At 51.7% G+C, this 18,853-nt stretch overlaps 1 protein-coding gene across 1 annotated transcript in view; it reads right to left on the bottom strand.

Moving 5' to 3' along the window:
• The window catches only part of APOE (apolipoprotein E), a 276,148-nt gene extending 269,070 nt beyond the window's left edge, over positions 1–7,078 (bottom strand). The window contains exon 1 of the mRNA XM_056845958.1: positions 7,071–7,078. The gene's annotated coding sequence lies outside the window, so the exon portion shown is untranslated. The remainder of the gene's footprint in view (positions 1–7,070) is intronic.
• Between the last annotated feature and the right edge of the window lie 11,775 nt (positions 7,079–18,853).

Genomic DNA, 18,853 nt, shown 5'->3' with positions numbered 1-18,853 from the left:
AGAAAGACAGGACTGGAATTGCTGGACACCACTGGCAAAGAAATAATGAAGGAAGCACGTTAACAGCAGCCTTGCTGGATCAGACCAATCATCCATCAAATGCAGCATCCCATTCCCAATGGTGGCCAGTCAGACACCTTGGAGAAGCCCACAAGGAGGGCCCCCACCGGCAACAACCCCCCCCCCACACACACACAGACTGCTCCCCAGCATCTGACCACCAGAGGCTCTGCACCCGGAGGCCCCATTCAGCTATCTAATAGCAAACAGACTCCCTGGTGGTCTTCAAGCTGTACCTGGGATGCTTTAGGTTGACCCTGCACTGATCAGGGGGTTGGAATAGATGGCCAGTATGTCCCCTTCCAACTCTATGATTCAATGACTTAAAAGGTAAAGGTCCCCTGTGCAAGCACCAGGTCATTCCTGACCCATGGGGTGACGTCACATCCTGACGTTTCCAAGGCAGACTTTGTTTGCGGGGTGGTTTGCCAGTGCCTTCCCCAGTCATCTTCCCTTTACCCCCAGCAAGCTGGGTACTCATTTCACCGACCTCGGAAGGATGGAAGGCTGAGTCAACCCTGAGCCGGCTACCTGAAACCAACTTCCGTTGGGATCGAACTCAGGTCGTGAGCAGAGCTTTTGACTGCAGTACTGCAGCTTAACACTCTGCGCCATGGGGCCACCTGATTCAATGACTTATCCACCATAAAACCAACCAACCCAGGGGTGTCAGCATGGTGTAGTGGTTAAGAGCAGTGGTTTGGAGCGGTGGAGTCTGATCTGGAGAACCAGGTTTGATTCCCCTCTCCTCCACATGAGTGGCAGAGGCTAATCTGGTGAATTGGATTTGTTTCCCCACTCCTCCACACAAAGCCAGCTGGGTGACCTTGGGCTAGTCACAGTTCTCTCCAAACTCTCTGAGCCTCACCTACCTCACAGGGTGACTGTTGTGGGGAGGGGAAGGGAAGGTGATTGTAAGCCGGTTTGAGTCTCCCTTAAGTGGTAGAGAAAGTCGGCATATAAAAACCAACTCTTCTTCTTCTTCAAACTAATTTGTTACAAGGGCCGAATATGATATAATTATCACTTAGTTGGGCCGGGCCTCGCCAGCCCAGATCGAGGTTGGGGTGGCTGCCTCGGCTGGCTCATGGGCCGGATAAGAGCTCTCAAGGGGCTGGATCTGACCCCTGGCCCAACCTCCCTTTTTAAACCTGGTGACCATCACCACACCTTCTGGCAGTGAGTTCCACTGGTCAGCTACCCATTGTCTGAAGGAGCACTTCCTTTCATCAGCCAGTTTTAGAGGGTAAGCCACAATCCAAAAGGACATCAGTTGTTCAAGGACTGCCCTAGTAAACTAGAATGGCAGGAATACCAGATCAGGAATCTTGGTGCAGCATACGAATCTCTTGAAGCAATCTCAGCTGGTTTGAAAAGTACATTATTCTAGCCCTCATGGCTGTGAACTGAACCAACAACACACCCATGAAGCATCAGTAGTGGTTTAATTTGAACAAATGTTACTCTCAAACACCCCCTAGTAAAAGCAGGTTATACTCAGGCCAGAATATGCTTTAACTTTAAAAAAAGTTAAATGCATGCGTCAAGCAAGGTTCTGCTCTAAGAAAAGCTAAACACCAACATATGAAATGGTAATTTTTTCAAATTAATACAATGTGCGTATACTTTCCTAAAACATATGCCGTTGTCAAGTCCCAGGAATAGAGCTGAGCAGGACACTGAAGCTTAGGGATCCCAATCTATTCCTGGCTTTCGAGGTTTCAATTGCTCACATGGTTTCTAACCTGTCCTCAGAGCCTTGAGAAGCTCGGCTCCCCCCAACCCACCCCCCAAGTTAGGGTTGCCAGCTCTGGGTTGGGAAATATCTGGAAATTGTGGGGGGTGGAGCTTGAAGAGGGTGGGGTTTGGGGAGGGGAAGGCCTTCAATGGAGTATAATGCCACAGAGTCCACCTTTCAAAGCAGCCATTTTCTCCAGGGGAACTGATCTCTGTCATCTATAGATCTGCTGTAATCACAGTAGACCACCAGCCACCACCTGGAGGTTGGCAACCCCTATCCCAAGTCCACAGTCTCCAATGCTGAACTCTATATGCCCATTATTATTCCTGAATCTCCACGGTGCCATCACCAAATACGTCATAACAGCCCCATTTATCCTTGGAGAGGAAGGTACTAAGATCTGCTCAGTCAAAGGACAACACTTTGGAGAAGACAGGAAAGGGATGAAGCCACAAGTTCAGAACACCTCCCTGAGCATTTCCTGCCTCACGTCTGAGAGGATGAGGTGCATACACAGAAGAACAGACCCTGCACTTCTCCCCCCTCCCCAGTCTCGCACCCTCCCAATATGACAAACACCCACTCCACTGACAGGGCTCCAAGACAAAATGATTGCATTGAGATAGCCAGCCACGCTCGTCAGTCGCCGTGAAATAAAACAGAGGTCTAGTGGCACTTTCCAGACTAATACATCTATTTCAAGATGAGCTTTCATGAGTCACAGCTCGTTTCTTCAGTAGGGTTGCTAGCTCTGGGTTGGGAAATACCTGGAGATTAGGGGGTGGAGCTTGGCGGGTAGGGTTTGAGGAGGGACCTCAATGGGACATAATGCCACAAGAGTCCCCCCTCCACAGCTGCCATTTTCTCCAGGGGAACTGGTCTCTGTCATCTTGAGATCAGTTATAATTCCGGGAGACTTCCAGCCCCCACCTGGAGGTTGGCAACACTATTCTTCAGATATGTGAAGTAGAGATCATACTGGGAATTCTTGTGGGGAAAGTGAGTGGGGGAGAAGACAAGACAGAGAAGTTTGGCGTGAATGCCTGAATGCCGTCATGAATCTTTCTAGTGTAAATTCTCTAGTAAGGAGGAAAGGGGGGGAGTTGAGGTAGAAAGGTAAGGTGTGAATCCTGTCACTGCGCTCTAGTTAAGTATCTCTGTTTTGAAAAGAGGACAGCTACACTGGAATTACACCACAAGACCTGCTTGACAAATGCCAAAGAGACAGTCCTGATTTTTGGCTGCCACCCAAAGAAACCCTTTTGACACCTTTATCTACACTGTTTACCCAAAAGGGTAACTTAGATTTTTCTCCCAGAGGTTGCATCAAGAAAAACAGGGGGCTGTGCTAAACTCACATGCAGGCTTATAGCTATGTATAGTTAAAAAAAATTGTTTTGATATATAATTTTTTTAGAGGGGTTGCTTCCATTCAGGGTCATCACCCTTTTGAACAAATACATTAATTTACCATGAAGCTTCCGTTAGCTGGTCTCCATTGGGTCAAGCCCATTAAGTGCTGGATTCAATTTGCGGTGGGGGGGGGGAATATTACTCAAATCTTCGAACAGCGGTGGTCTGTGGTGGCAATTATTGCAAAACAGAGAGGCTGCAAACCCTGCATTCCCAGGGCAAATGTGCACTTTACATTCCACTGCGGAGCACGGATGAAAATAAGATCCCGTCCGAAGAGTAACCGATCCATTCAGAGTGGGTGTACAGCACTCCCAAAGGTACATGCATTAGCAAAGGATGATGAAACTGAATAATGTATGTAAACCTGTTAAGAAACAGAGAATTACTTCTGGAGTGAGCCTAAACATCCCAACTCCCTGCTGAGTCCAAGACCGATTGAATTCCTATGCCAATTTGATACTAACCTAGCAACCTTTAAGTCTATTAAGGAACGCCTGGGGAAACTGAAGATAACTCCATTGGCTGGTTTCTGAACGTTTCCATTTTTAAATATCCAGCTCGGGTCCATTTATTCTCTTACACTGGTCAAATCAAACTTTTTCTCTGTCTCTGCATGTAGTTGCCTGCCTGCCTGCCGCTAGATCAAAACAACAACAGTGGTAATAATTATATTTCCACAGTGTAAGCAGAATGAAAAGCGCTCTTACTGCGTGGCGTTGGGCTTGACGTTCCACTTCTCCTAATTAAAATCGACACCGCCATCATCCCCATCGGGGATAATGTGAGTTTTGGAAAATGTGCATTTATAGAGTACTTCTGAGCATATAGCCTTTTCCTAACCAACCTCCAAGACTTAGAATTCAGAACTCCAGAAGAGCCCTGCAGGGTCAGACAAGTTAGTCCCTCTAGTCCAGCATCCCGTCTCACACAGGGGCCAAACAGTTCCTCTGGAGGTCCACCAACAAGGCAGTAAGGCCGAGGCCTTCCCCTGCCTCTGAATGTGGAGGTTCCCTTCAGTCACCAAAATTAGATTTACATGGTGTATGCAGAACATATAATTAGGAAAGCTGGATTAGATTTAGATGAAGGTGGAGAGAAAATTGGAGGGAGGAACATTAACAATTTGAGATATGCCGATGATACTATATTACTGGCAGAAAACAGTGAAGACTTGAAACGACTACTGCTGAAAGTTAAAAGGGAAAGTGCGAAAGCAGGACTACAGCTGAACATCAAGAAGACAAAATTAATGGCTACAGGAGAACTACACAACTTTAAGGTTGACAATGAGGAAATTGAAATTGTTCAAGACTTTCTATTCCTTGGCTCCATTATCAACCAAAAGGGAGACTGCAGCCAAGAAATCAGAAGGAGATTGAGACTGGGAAGGGCAGCCATGAAGGAGCTAGAAAAGATTTTGAAGTGTAAGCATGTGTCACCTGCCACCAAGATCAAGTTAATTCATGTCATCGTATTCCCTATTACTATGTATGGGTGTGAAAGCTGGACAATGAAGAAAGCTGACAGGAAGAAAATAGATTCCTTTGAAATGTGGTATTGGAGAGTATTACAGATACCGTGGACCGCCAAAAAAACAAATCAGGGGGTTATAGATCAAATCAAGCCTGAACTGACCCTAGAAGCTAAAATGACTAAACTAAAGCTATCGTATTTTGGTTATATTATGAGAAGACAAGAGTCACTAGAAAAGACAGCCATGCTAGGAAAAGTTGAGGGCAGCAGGAAAAGAGGAAGACCCAACAAGAGATGGATTGACTCAATAAAGGAAGCCACAGCCCTCAATTTGCAAGATCTGAGCAAGGCTGTCAAAGACAGGACATTTTGGAGGACACTGATTCATAGGGTTGCCATGAGTCGGAAGCGACCTGACGGCACTTTACACACACACACATACACACACACACAAATATAATTCTAGTCCATCATTAAGGAACAACACTCTATTCCAAGGTAGGGCCCCTATTAAAAGTGAGGTAGCACACACGCTCCTCACTTTTAACCTTACATCCATCCTGCAAGTTGATTATCCTGACCAGCTTTATGGCAAAGTAATCCCATGTCTCCCGGATCCTCACACCAAACTCTAACCACTATACCACTCTGCCTCTTTCAATATTGGCAGCCTAACAGTAGGGGCTATTTACCCTGCAAAGATGCTCAACAAGAAGAATCTGCACCCAACTTTCTGAACTGGCACCCACCAAAATTCTGTAGCTTTCATGTTCAGCGCTATGGATGTGGTGTTCTCTCATTTCTTTCGATTTTCCCAGCAAGGCAGGTAGGTTTGTTCCAACGACAACCGGTGAACTTCAGCAATCAACAAAGTGTCTGGACCCTTTTGCCCCCCAACCTTAAGGAAGCAAGCAAGTCTCCAGCAGAAGCCAACGTCGGCTTCACACAGGGGCACTGGTGGAGCCAAGCTCATCCACGTCCACAGAAATTACTCTCCTCCTAGCCCCACCGTGCCCAAGGCGACGCCGAGTCCACAGGAAGATCTCGACAAGCAGAGACGGTGCTTCACAGCTCATCTTTTCAGCTGGCTACCAGGCAGACCAATTCCCTCCCGCTCCTTGGTCTGCCTCCTGCCACCCAGCAAGTCCAAGAAGCCCCAAAGTTGAAGGCCTGCAGAGGCCAAGACTTTGGCCACTGAAGCAACAGCATTGGTACCTTCGCCAGGCAAGAACTCTGAACACATTGTCTGCTTTACGAATAAAATCCAGCAGCTAAGAGGCAGATTCCAGTATAGGCCCAGTTAAACGGGGACTTCCCTTCTCATTACTGGGATGTCTTGATGACCTCTCAGTTTTGTGCAATTTCATCTCACTCCCTGGTTCCTGCATTTTGTAGCACTCGGAACCTGCCTGTCTTCCCCAACATGCACCTTCCCAAATTGATGTAGGCCAAGCCGCTTGGTTCCAAAGCATTTCAGTTTGGGGCAAGGGGGAGAAGACCCTATTCATCAGTCCCGGACTGGCAACCACATTTCCAAACACGCAGCAGCACACAAGAATCTCGTTATACATGGAACAGATGATGGGTGTCAGGGGCAGAAGGCAGCACAGAAAAGACCCTCTATCTCTGTCCAGAAGTTTGAGCAGCACTGAACTAGCCCATAATCCAAGGGACAGGTAGCCAATGGCCTGTGGTTCCAATCCCATCTACGCTTCCTCTATGCAAGTGTACACTCAAAAGGGCTGGGGGGGGGGGGAGAGCAGAGGCTCCGCTGATGTGTTTCAGCAGCTCATTCCCACGCGCCTGCATCTTGGATCTTGCACAAGTTGAAATGGGATGCTGGCAGCTTAGCCATGGGATGCCGTATGTACCCAGCATCTCAGCTAAACTGGGCCCTCAGTTGCTCCGCAGCTGATGTTAGCAGGTAGCACCGGCCAGCATGCTCAGATGGAGAGCAGAGCTGGTGGCACACACAGCAGCATGGTTTAAACGAAAGGCAAAGCGTGAGGGTGAGGTCACATGGTCGTTCTTGCCCGCCAGCACCATCGGTTAAATCGATGAAGGCATCTGAGCTTTTGTCTGACTCTCTGCAAGTGCAGGAGTAAAGCGCGGGGCACGGGGAGGGAATCCCAAGACTGGAGAGCCAGCATTGTGTAGTGGTTAGGGGCGGTGGACTCTAATCTGTAGAACTGGGTTTGATTCCCCACTCCTCCACATGAGCGGTGGAGGCTAATCTGGTGAACCACCACTCTCGGCCGGGGAGAGCAGGGTATTAAATTGAAACAAGAAAGAAAGAAAACTGTTCCCACTCCTACACATGAAGCCAGCTGGGTGACCTTGCGCTAGTCACCCAGGGTAGAGAAAGTCAGCATATAAAAACCAACTCTTCTGCTGCTGCTGGCTTTTCAGCCCTAGTCCAGTTCAAAATTAAAGAAAACCAGTCACTGCTGGCCATGGCCCAAACACTCCCTGCTCAAAGATGGTTTATACTTTGTATGGAGTGGCAGGAGAAGGCTGCTACAAAGTCCCACAAAGATGCTGTCCGCACACACCAGGAATCCAACAGGTGCTACTTTGCTTCAAATTCCTCTGTTTCTAACTCTTTGCAAACCCAACGCTTTCTTTCTGTGTCAAGTGAGAACCGGCCAATTTCAACTACATCCAGAGGCAGGCTCAGGGACCACGATATAACCCCCTTCCCTGTGTCTGAAGTCTGGCTTGAATTCAACATGTGGCCGGCGCTCCAAAAACACATGTTCTCCTGTGACTTTGCTTTCTCACAGTGCCTCGTTCAAACTGGGCTGTCATGGACGGGTAGCAGAGCAGCTTTAAAAGGAGATGTGCAAAGCCTTCCCCCCCTCCCCATATGCTTAACTCCAGTATCCATCTCCCCAGCCACTGTGAGAAAGCTTTGCAGCCACTTTCCTCCTTCTCTTCGCTGCCAACTATGATTCCCCACCCCCTGCCCCTCCCATTCCCTACCAGACCCCCTCACTGGAATCTGTGCTTCCAGTCCTGAGTTCGTATCTCAGGAGCTCATCTGCATGAAGGGGGGAAGGGAAGGACAGACAGGCCCAGAACTGCCGGCTGAAGAATGTTATCTACAGAGGAGACAAAGTCTGTCCTAAGCCAGGATTAAGCTTGGTTTATGGAAAAGCAAATCAGCCACGCTGAAAGGCCTGGACTGAGGGAAGGAGGGGAGGTGGGGGGGGGGGGCAGCGAGACCGCTGAAGCAAGAACAGCACATGTTTAATTAAAGCCTGCTTGAACAGAGTGTGCGGGAGATGCCCCGGGGCTTGTTGCAACTGGAAGAGAGCAAGGCCGGGGAGAGACGCGCGCACACACCAGGCAAACCGCAGCGATGCCCCCCCCCCCGTCAGTCTATGGAGATTTGCACCTGTGGAATGGACGATGTTCACAGGAGTGCGCGGCTGCCCCACATACACACAAAGCTACGGAAGGAAGCACACCACGGATCTCACTGCAGTGGCTTTTCCGCAGCAGAGAAGCTAATACTTCCAGTCCAAAACCCAGTTACGCAAGCTGGCTTTAAAATGATCTGCCCTGTAACACAAGTTACAGTAAATGCATGTGCAATCCGTGTCCAGCATACACCTGGTTTTTCTTTATACATGCGATGGGTAATGCTCAAGGAACACACAGTTGAACTTGTGATAGGAGCGCCCCCATTTATCCAGGTACTTGGCCCCAGTTTCATTTGTAAACTGAACACTTGTTGGTCTCTCTTACAAACAGGTGTACACACATACATACAGGCAGTACCAGTGTTCCCTGTAACGTGTGAACAGGGCTCTCGATGCAAGGCAAAGAACGTCCCAAAGCAGAAATCTTAGGCCGCACAAACAGCCAGGAGACTAGAATGACACTTGGATTGTGTGACTTCAAATTGGTGGAGGCAGGGAAGTCCCATGTTTGAACACCCTTCCACGTCTGTCAACGCCGCACTAGAAAGGTTCCCTGCACACATAAAGCTAGCGTGTCAGGGAGCCGTTTGGCCCGGCTTCCTCTACTGTCCTTGTTATCTGGGTGCAGCAAAGCTCTCTCTCAGGGAAAGCATTAAGTTGCCAGACCCCCTCCCTCCCCACCACAAATCCCTGTGGTCTGAAGTCCAGCAACAGTTTCGCTGCCATATGCACTGTTTACATGAACTAGGCTCGACATTCAGTTGTGGAGCTAAAGTCCAGATCACCTGCAAACCAATCAGCTTTTACAGATGGATGGAAAGGCAAATCTACACTTTGTTTTAACTATGGGTTAGTTTGTGAAACTGGAATTAGGCTCATAACCATCACCCAAATCCTGGATTGCCTTCAGAAATCCTTGTTCAGGGGTCCCCAACATGGTGCCCGTGGCGTCTGGCAAGTGTTTTTAGAGAGCAGGCAGGGCCAAGTGGGGCTTTTTCACAGTAAGGCTTCTGATTGGCTTTGCAGATTTTAAAAAATGTTACTTGGGCAGCAGCTGCTACCACAGCACAAGGATCTTCCCTGTGTGACTGAGAGGAAGCTACGGCCACCGTTTTGTGGCTGCGGCCACCACACCGTGTCAGAATTCCAGTGGGGCCTGCGGGCTCAAAAAGGTGCCCCCCCCCCCGGTGCTAGGCTCATCGCCCCACACAGACCGGCCTGCACTGCAGCAAAGACAGAACCAGGAAACTAACTAGGATGTGTGCGTTCTCACATCAAGCAAAACCAAACTTCAGCCTTTCTGTGGTTAATAAACCCAACTTCAGTGTTCACACTACAGGATCTTAACATGACAGGTCATAGCAACTCATCCTAACCTGAGTGGTCCACACTGAGGCACTGAGACCATTTTGATAAGTTCTGCAAAGACCCAGTGGGGGTTTGCACGGCTGCCTGTGTGTTTAGGGTCCAAAGCAAGGAATTGCTAGCAACAGGTTCTCCTGGATGTTAGCTGGATTTTCAGAGCACATGTAAAGCAGGCCAGATAAGGAGCAAGATACACTTTGCCAACATTCACACAATCACTTAACCCAACGTGAGACAGAACTGAATCGACAGCTTCCATTTTTTTTTGGCAAGGCCCGTGCGCTGGCCAGAGTCCCTACCTGCATGCCAGCCTCTCCTGCTTCATGAAGGTGTTTGAATCCCTCCTATGATCGATCGCTAGAAAAAGGGGACCGGCTCTCGGTTGCCGTAGCAGCAGGCCCGGCTTCCCGGGCAAAACAGACACAATGTGAAGAGTATATGGTAACCCCAGGGGTACCAAAAAGATGGGGCTGGGCAGGAGGCAGAGGCCCAGGCTCGATCGGAGACACGGACCCTGTTCTGGAAGCTTCGGCCTGGCGACTTCCCATCCTGGACGCAGGTGTATGGATTTACGAGCCAGAGCTCCCTTGGCAGCCAGAACCCGTCTTTTTAGAGAGTATGCTCGAGAGGGAAAGAGAGAGTACGCGTACGCCTTTGGAATAGAAAACTAGGCTGGCTAGTACCGAACACACAAGCGTGATCTTGAGTCTGGGGAATCAGCGTGTGTCTGGCACAGGGAATTATCTAGAGCAGGGGTCCCCAACGTGGTGCCCATGGGTGCCATGGGGCTCCCCGAGTGTGCTTAGAAAGTGGGTGGGGCCAGATGGGGCTTTTGCTCAGCAAGGCTTCTGATTGGCTGTGTGGATTTTGAACAATTCGGCTTTGGCAGCAGCCGCCGTCGCGGCACGAGGACCCTCAGAGTGTGACTGAAGGTAAGCTGCGGCAGCCATTTTGTGGCTGGCTCCACCTCCTGCGGCAGCCATTTTTGGCAGCCATTTTGTGGCTGCCCCCACCACGCCGTGCCGGAACCCCAGAGGTGCCCACAGGCTCAATAAGTCTGGGGGGCCCTGATCTAGACAGACCACGGACAAGGAAGAACTGGGTTCCCCCCAAAGCGGGGGGAGAAGTGCTGCTCTGGTACCGTGGGGGGCACAAGGGGGTTCCTTACAACAGAGCCCCGAACCACTGGCCGGGCGAGCTGCCTTCTCCATTCACTAGTCTTGCCCCACCCCACCCCCCAGCCTAGCTCTGGAAAGCTATTAAGGCCCACAGGATTTTTTCTGGAATGAAAGACAGGCTGCAAGCGCCAAGCCTCCGCATAGCAACGGGCATGGAGCAGACGAAGCCCTCGTTAAATGTTGTGTGCATGCGTTGCCCCCCCCCAACACACACACACACACACAGGTCATCTCCTTGGCACACTTGACTCCATGCAAAAACCAAGGGATCCTGTCCAGACGTGGGTCGTGGCAGAGGGGATGAACCTATACAGCTCTCCCGTCACCCGGAGAAGGGCACAGAGACGGGGGGGGGGGTTGCATACAGAAAGCCCCCTTGTAATAAAAGCCCTCCAGTGGCTTCTGGGAACTTGCCCAGGGAGGCAAAGGCAAGAGAGGGTTAACCCCGTGCTTGCTGTGGACGTCCCCCCCCCCACTCCCTCCTGCAGTCGGCTCTTTTCTCATGCTAATGACGAATTCTGCCGCTCCACAGACAGAGGGTGGGGGAGGGGAGGAGGGGAATTACGTCCAGGCAGATTTGGGGCGAGGAGGGTTGGTGAATGAGATCATAAAACGGCACTGGGCTAGGAGAACAGCCCGCTTGCACACCATTAAATAAAAAAAGAGAGAGAGAGAGAGAGGATAAATCAGCCATAGTTTGACCCTCTAAAGGTTGGGCATGGGGTGTATTGGGGTGGGTGGCGAGGAAACGAACTCCGTTACAAAAGATGGAAATGATGTCCCTGCTCATTTTTGGCTAGTGATTCACGTTACTCAAAGTTTCAGCTGAAACGGTTAAAATGAAAACAGAGTGACTCAACCCAGCCCGGAAGACAAACAAGTGTAAATGAGGCAGCTTCATTAAAATCTGATGTATTCGTATCTCTTTCCTGCGTGGTCCCAAAGGGTCAGCATGGGTCAGAATGAATCAGTCGACTATGAATCTCCTTGGCCTGGATTCCGCAACACATCACCGGAGAAGGGCAGAAGGCAATCTATTTATTTATTACATTTCCCGCCCGGCATAGATGTCTCTCCCCTCCTTCATTTTATCATCACGACAACCCTGCGAGTTAGGTTAAGCCGAGTCCGAGAGAGACTGGCTCAGGTCACTCGGGATCTGAAGCAGGCCTAGCCCAACGCTAGAACCACCTCGCCCGGTTTTGTACCACCCAAACAATGCCATTTAAATCTTTGGTTTAAGTGGCCTGCATAGCACACGGGAATGAAATTCAGGATCCAATTCCATGTTTTAATTTTCCAGCCCTTGCTCCAGTTGTAACTACTGAATTGCAGTCTCACTGATGGCGCACGCACAAGATGGCGGTTGCATTTCATTGCCAAGCAAAAACCTTTGGCACACGCTTTTACTGCTGAGCAACAGTAAACCAACAAGCAGCAACCCCAACCCCACCCCGCTACAAGCTTCAGTCTTGGATGGGCCTGTGGCATTTGGCATCAAACACACCCACCCTTCTGACAAAAGATCTCCTTTCATGATCACACGTGGCGCTCAAAGGGCAGGGCCTAGTCAAATTGCGATGCACAACCAACCAAGAAGTTAGACCTGGGCCTCCACTCAACTCGGAAGTGGGCCGGGGCGTCAGTCTGCCCAAGGGCCACATCCTGGTCTCGGCTCCTAGTTAGATGCAGCCCATTTGGAGTCTATCCCTCTCGTAGGCCTCCCTCCTTCTGCCATCAGTACTCTAAGCATTTCACATGGAGCACCCCGGGGCATGCGCAGAGTGCACCCCTCCTTAGAATCAACTTCTCTTTGAAAAAGTACTGAAGCACAAAGAGTGTATTTTGAATTGAGAGTATACACCAGGGGTCCCCAACGTGGCGCCCACTGACAGCTTTCCTGGCTCCCACCAAGTGTTTTCAGAAAGCGGGTGGGGCGAGATGGGGCCTCTACCCAGCAAAGCTTTGCCGTTGCTTTGGCAGCCCCCACAGCCAAGGCTTCAACATGTTCATGTAAAAAAGATGTCCTGTTAAGCAGAGCTTCTGCCTGAAAAGTTGAAGAGTTACTACTGAAGTTACGCACAGCCTTACTCTCTGACATATTGTGGTCGGCTCCGCTTCCTGCGACAACTATTTTGTATTTGCGCCACTACCCTGTGCCACAAACATGCCAGCACACCCAAAAAGGTGGGGGACCCCGGTATGTACGGTCCTGGCCTGCCCCTGCTTATCCTCACCAATGCCTTGTGAGGTAGGCCAAAGCATGACTGGGCTACCATTAGCCATTAAGCTCTGTGGCCCAGTAGACGTTTGACCTCAAATCTCCCTGACTGGTGTCCAGTTCTGTAACCTCTTCACTATGCTGAACATCCAGAATGCCTTTCTCCTTCAAAGCGCACAACCCCTCGGAGCAGGCCGCGGCCCAGGATGGCTATGAACACGGCCCAACACAAAATCGTAAACTTGCTTAAAATATTATGAGATCAGTGTTAGTGTATTTTATGTGCGGCCCAAGACAATTCTTCTTCTTCCAACATTGGCCCAGGGAAGCCAAAAGATTGGACACCCCTGCCTCAGAACAAGGATGTCAAACATAAGGACCGTGGGCCGGATCCGGCCCCTTGAGCGCTCTTATCTGGCCCGCAAGCCAGCCGAGGCAGCCACCCCCACCCCCTGCTCCCGATCTGGGCTGGCGAGGCACAGCATGGCCTGATCAAGTGACATATATGTCATATCCAGCCCTCGTAACAATCGAGTTCGACACCCCTGCCTTAGAGCATGGGCAGAGTGCCCCTCAAAAGTGCTATTTTTTCACTGGGTACCAGAAGTCTCCACATCTTACAAGGAAGTAGGAAAAAAAGTATCACAAATAATGTAACTCCCCGCCCCCTCTTCCCCCAGCTTTAAGTCTTCCTTCTTTGGGAACTGGTCAGAACATTCTGGCTAAGCAGGTCTAATTCTGCCTGGAAACCTTATGAAGCAGGGCATTATATCGCGCTGCCAGTGCCTCGGTACCCCAGGGGTAGGGCTGGCACAGCAATAATTAACACCACCTCGCTCTTCCACCTTTTTGATGCCATCTTCTGGGCCCGAAGTCAGGGCTGGCCTCACATTCTCCAAGCCTGCCAAAGAGGCTTCACCTCTCCGCCACTTTGAGCCGTCAAGAAAACCCTCCAGGCCTCTGTGGCAGCATTCGGGCTCCGCCTGGCCAAGCGGCAGAGGCGCTGGGAACAAACGTCAGGCCTGACCCAAATGTCGGGGCTTCGTTGCAGCCACCTCTGTCCAGACGTGGGGCCACTTCGCATGTGACATGGGAAGAAGTCCCACAGCTTGCCTTCGTTGGAACAGTCACACTTGCCTCAGCAAACCAGATGGCATAACATCAAATGCAACTCAACACGGCACAATCACCACCACCGTACAGGGAAAACTTAGCCCGTGAACAGGGCCTTCTGCTTGTACAGCCCCCTCTGCCAGTGTTCTCAGAGAGCTGGCGTGGTGTATTTTGTGTGAGGGTCTCTGTCTTTGTGTCTCTGCTTTCCATCACCTGCTGTGTTATCAGTGAACTCGTAAAAGCAGTTCACACCTTCTGGTCTCAGGCGCCAGGCCTGATGGCCCATGTATCTTCCCCCCCCCCCCGCTGTTCTTCCTGCCAGTACTCCCTCAGGCCGATGCGGCCTTGGAAGTGTGATAGCCGCCCAGACTTCCTGGGATCTGTCTGATGTTTTGTATTATGCCAAGCTTGTAACTTCCCATAACAATAAGTGTGAACCCCAGTGCCCCAGTGCCCTGGAGTCAATATATTCTGTAAACCCGTATAGCCCCTCACTTGCAACTTTCTACCTGTGCCTGTCTCATCTCCTGAAGGCTTCAATAAATCGATTGTTTCTGTATCAACGTCTGAGCAACTGATTTGGAGAAGCAAACTCAGAGAGGGGGATCTCTCACATTAAGTTGCAAGTCCTTGCCTCTCGGACTGCAGCTGTACCGCTTTGGACAGAATGTCAGCCGACGAGGACACCACCCCTAACCCCGATGCCCCCAAGGAACCGGACGAGCCGGAGAAGCCGGACCCTAAAGAGGAGGGAGCCAAGCCAAAGAAACCGAAGGGTCGCGCCCCCGACCAAGATCGGGACGGACGTCCCCGGGGGCTCACTTATTGGCTGGACTCTCCCAAGGGCTGGTCGCTCTCGCGGACTGCGGCGAAGGATCGCCGGTTGGCCTTCCCCAGCACGGGACTCGAAGGGGACCCGGCCCGCAAAGAGGCCCTCATGGAGGAAGAACGAAAACAGTGGCAGGAAGACCGCCGGGCTATGCAGGAGCAGATGGAGATCATGCAACGCGTAATGGGTGAGATGGCCACGACCCTAGATGCGCTGAAATTGCAACCTCCAGCCGGTGCTCCCCCAGACGGGGCGCCAGTAGTTCCGCCCGCAACCCCTGCCCCCCCGGCCCGTCGGGACCTGAAAGTCACGTATGACGGGTCGGGAGACCAGTTGACCTTTTTTATGGTCCAAGTAGACATTTTTATGCGGGAACAAGGCCGAACCTTCGTTTCTGAGGAGTCCCGGGTGCAGTACGTGGCTTCCTTACTGCAAGGGGAGGCGGCTGCCTGGATGGTGTTGCAGTATGAACTCCGCTCGCCGGTGCTGCGAACCCTGGACGAGTTCATGGTAGCACTCCGAAACCGTTTTGAGGACCCGACTCTAGGTGAGCGGGCTAAAGCCTCCCTGATGCAACTGCGCCAAGGGACTAAGTCGGTGGCGCAGTATGCAAGTGAGTTCCAGTCACTGGCTAGCCGAATTCTGGACTGGAGTGAGGCTACCTTGGTACAATGTTTCAGGGAGGGTCTCAACCCAGACCTCCAACATTGGGCCTTCATGCAAGGGAACCCCCCGGATGTGGAAGGTTGGGTTCGCCATGCTGCTGACATCGAGAATCGCAAACAACTCCTGAACTTGTCCAAGCAACGGATTGGGCGAGACCCCAGGCCCCGGGGTGACCGTGGCCGGGAACTCCGGCAAGGGGGTGGCGGGGTCCTCTCGGCCGCGGAACGCCGCAAGCGGTTCGAGGCCGGCGTCTGCCTGATCTGCGGGGGAAAGGGTCACTTTGCATCGCAATGCCCCTCTCGCTCAGGCCGTCCGACCCCTCCCCGCCAAACCCAGGCCGAGCCGACGAAACCGGCCGCCGACAGCCAGCCTCGCCGCAGAAGTGGACCACTGAGCCGGCGCTCCGGCGCACCCTCCGCTCTCCACGCACGTCCCCAGGATGGGGCATCCGACTCTACGGTCCCATCGGGGTCCCGGATTACAAATACCGTCTTTGATTCGGACGGCTCCCCGGAGGCCACTACCCCGTCCCCCTCTTCCAGCGAGGAGGAAGAGGGGGAACAGCCGGCAAAAAACGCCGTCGGTCTGCTGTAGAGGGGGCTCCGCAGCAGACCGTCCCTATCGTTGTGCAAGGAGCTCCACCGATGGTAAGCGCCCAAGAGGACAATGTATTTGTGCGTGTCCATCTGTCCCTACCCAAAGGGGGCCCCCCGTTAGAGGTCCCCGCGTTGGTCGACTCGGGGTGTGCCCGCACCATGATAAATGAGGAAACTGCCAAGAAGTTGGGTGTCCGGCGCAAGCGGCTTCCGGGACCCCTCCGTTTTTCCCAAATGGACGGGAGTGACTTTAAACGGGGCCCGGTGACCCACAGAACTGCAGCCGTGATTATGTCCGTGGGGGAACATTGGGAACGGTTGTATTTCACTATCGCCCCTATTGTAACCCCTGTGGTGTTAGGGATGAACTGGTTAAGGGGGCACAATCCCTCCATTGATTGGGTTAAACGGGTGCTTTCCTTCCCCGAAAACCCCTGTGGGTTGCATGACAAGGAACGGGTACTCAGGACTCCAGCCGCCGCACTGGTAGGGTCCCCCGCCCCAGTCTCTCCTCAATTACCCTCTGAGTACTCGCAATTTACTGATGTTTTTGATGTTAGAGAGTGCGACGAACTGCCTCCCCACAGAGAAACGGACTGTGCCATCGAGATTGTAGGGGAAGGCAAACTGTCTAAGGGAAAGGTTTACCCCATGAGCCCTAGTGAAAAGACAGTGTTGCGAGACTATCTGGATGTCAATCTGGCGAGGGGTTTCATACGCCCCTCCAAGGCTCCTTATTCAGCCCCAGCTTTCTTTGTAAAGAAAAAGACGGGAGATTTAAGACTGTGTATTGACTTTCGCAGACTGAACGCAGTCACCCAGTCTAATGCTTACCCCCTCCCTCTTATTCCTGACCTTCTAGCACAATTAAAGGAGGGCCGAATCTTCACCAAACTGGACTTGGTAGAAGCCTACCACCGCATTCGCATCAAAGAAGGAGACGAACCCAAAACGGCCTTTTCCAGTTGTTTTGGGATGTTTGAGTACCTAGTCATGCCGTTCGGACTTTCGGGGGCTCCGAGTGTCTTTATGCAATTAATTAATGAGGTTTTGCATGATTTGCTGTTTCGGGGGGTGGTGGTATTTCTCGATGACATCCTTATTTACTCTGAAACCATGGAAGACCATGTGCGCCTAGTGCGAGAGGTGCTCCAGCGGCTGCGGGAGCACAAACTGTATGCTAAGGTGTCCAAATGTGAATTCCACCAACCCTCCATTACATTTCTGGGGTATGTGATCTCCCACCAAGGGTTGGAAATGGACCCCGCCAAGGTCCAGGCAGTGCGGGACTGGGAACCCCCCACTACCCGCCGCCAACTTCAGCAGTTTTTGGGGTTTGCCAATTTTTACCGGAACTTCATTCCTAACTTTGCCCAAGTTGCGCTTCCCCTCACTGCCCTGTTGCGTACCAAGGACAAGGGGGCTAGCGCCGCGCTTCCCTCAGCCCGTTTGCAATGGTCCCCCCAGTGCCAGCTAGCTTTTGAACGTTTGAAGCTACTTTTTTCATCCGAACCCGTTTTGGCTCACCCAGATTGCACCAAGCCTTTTGTGGTGCAAGTGGATGCCTCGGAGGTAGCCATGGGCGGGGCCCTATTGCAGAGGGATGAGGGGGGACGGTTGAGACCATGCGCCTACTTCTCCAAGAAGTTTTCCCAGTCTGAAATCAACTGGGCCATTTGGGAGAAGGAGGCAGCAGCGGTCAAACATGCCCTTACCATATGGCGACACTTCTTGGAAGGGGCCGAACTGCCATTCGAAGTGTGTACCGATCACAAGAATCTTGAGGCCCTCAAGGGGGCTAGAAAACTCAATGCCAAACAGGTTCGGTGGGCCCAATTTTTCGCTAAGTTCCGGTTCACTCTCAGACATGTCCCTGGCAAAGAAAATGCCCTAGCCGACGCTTTGTCACGACTTCCCCAGTATCGCAACGATTTCGATCGCCCAGTCGACTCCCTGTTCACTCCCGAGCAGCGAGGGGAAGTTCCTAGCTTAGCCGTCACCACCCGGTCCCAAGCCCGACCACCGGAGACCCCCCCTACACTCAAAGGCATCCCGGAAGCCTTCCAACAGCGACTCCGGGACGCCTCCTTGCAGGAGGAGGAGCATCATCTCCTCCCCACTGGTCTGGAACGTACCAACACTTGGTGGGTGCAAGGGGGGAAACTGTACGTCCCCTCCTCTCTTCGCAAGGAAGTATTGGGACTTGTACATGGTGCCAGGCTAGCGGGTCATTTTGGTTTCATAAAAACGCTTCACCTGGTTCGAAGACAATTCTGGTGGCCCGGTATGAGATCTGATGTAGAGTTGTATGTGCGCAGCTGCCCCACCTGCGCCACAGCCAAGAAACGGATGGGAAAACCCCCAGGGCTTCTCAAACCGCTTGAGAGCCCCTCCCGTCCCTGGGAAGTCATCGCCATGGATTTTATCACCGACCTACCTCCGAGTCGGGGAAAAACGGTTCTTTGGGTTATCACAGACCTCTTTTCCAAACAGGTTCACTTCGTTCCATGTGCAGGCCTTCCTTCAGCCCAGGGCTTAGCTAAACTGTTCATCACACACGTCCTCAGGCTACACTCGATCCCGAGGAAGGTCCTCTCCGACCGGGGGGTCCAGTTTGTTGCCAAATTCTGGCGGGCCTTCCTAAAGTTAATGGGAGTGGAAGAGCAGGGCCTTTCTTCCGCCTATCACCCCCAAACGGATGGTCAAACAGAACGAGTAAATGCGGTGGTAGAATGTTATTTGCGTTGCTATGTAAATTTCCACCAGGACG

The sequence above is a fragment of the Euleptes europaea genome, chromosome 3 (assembly GCF_029931775.1).
Source record: "Euleptes europaea isolate rEulEur1 chromosome 3, rEulEur1.hap1, whole genome shotgun sequence".
Lineage (NCBI taxonomy): Eukaryota > Metazoa > Chordata > Lepidosauria > Squamata > Sphaerodactylidae > Euleptes > Euleptes europaea.
Note: the sequence above shows the minus strand (reverse complement) of the source record. Positions and strands in the feature narration are given on the sequence as shown.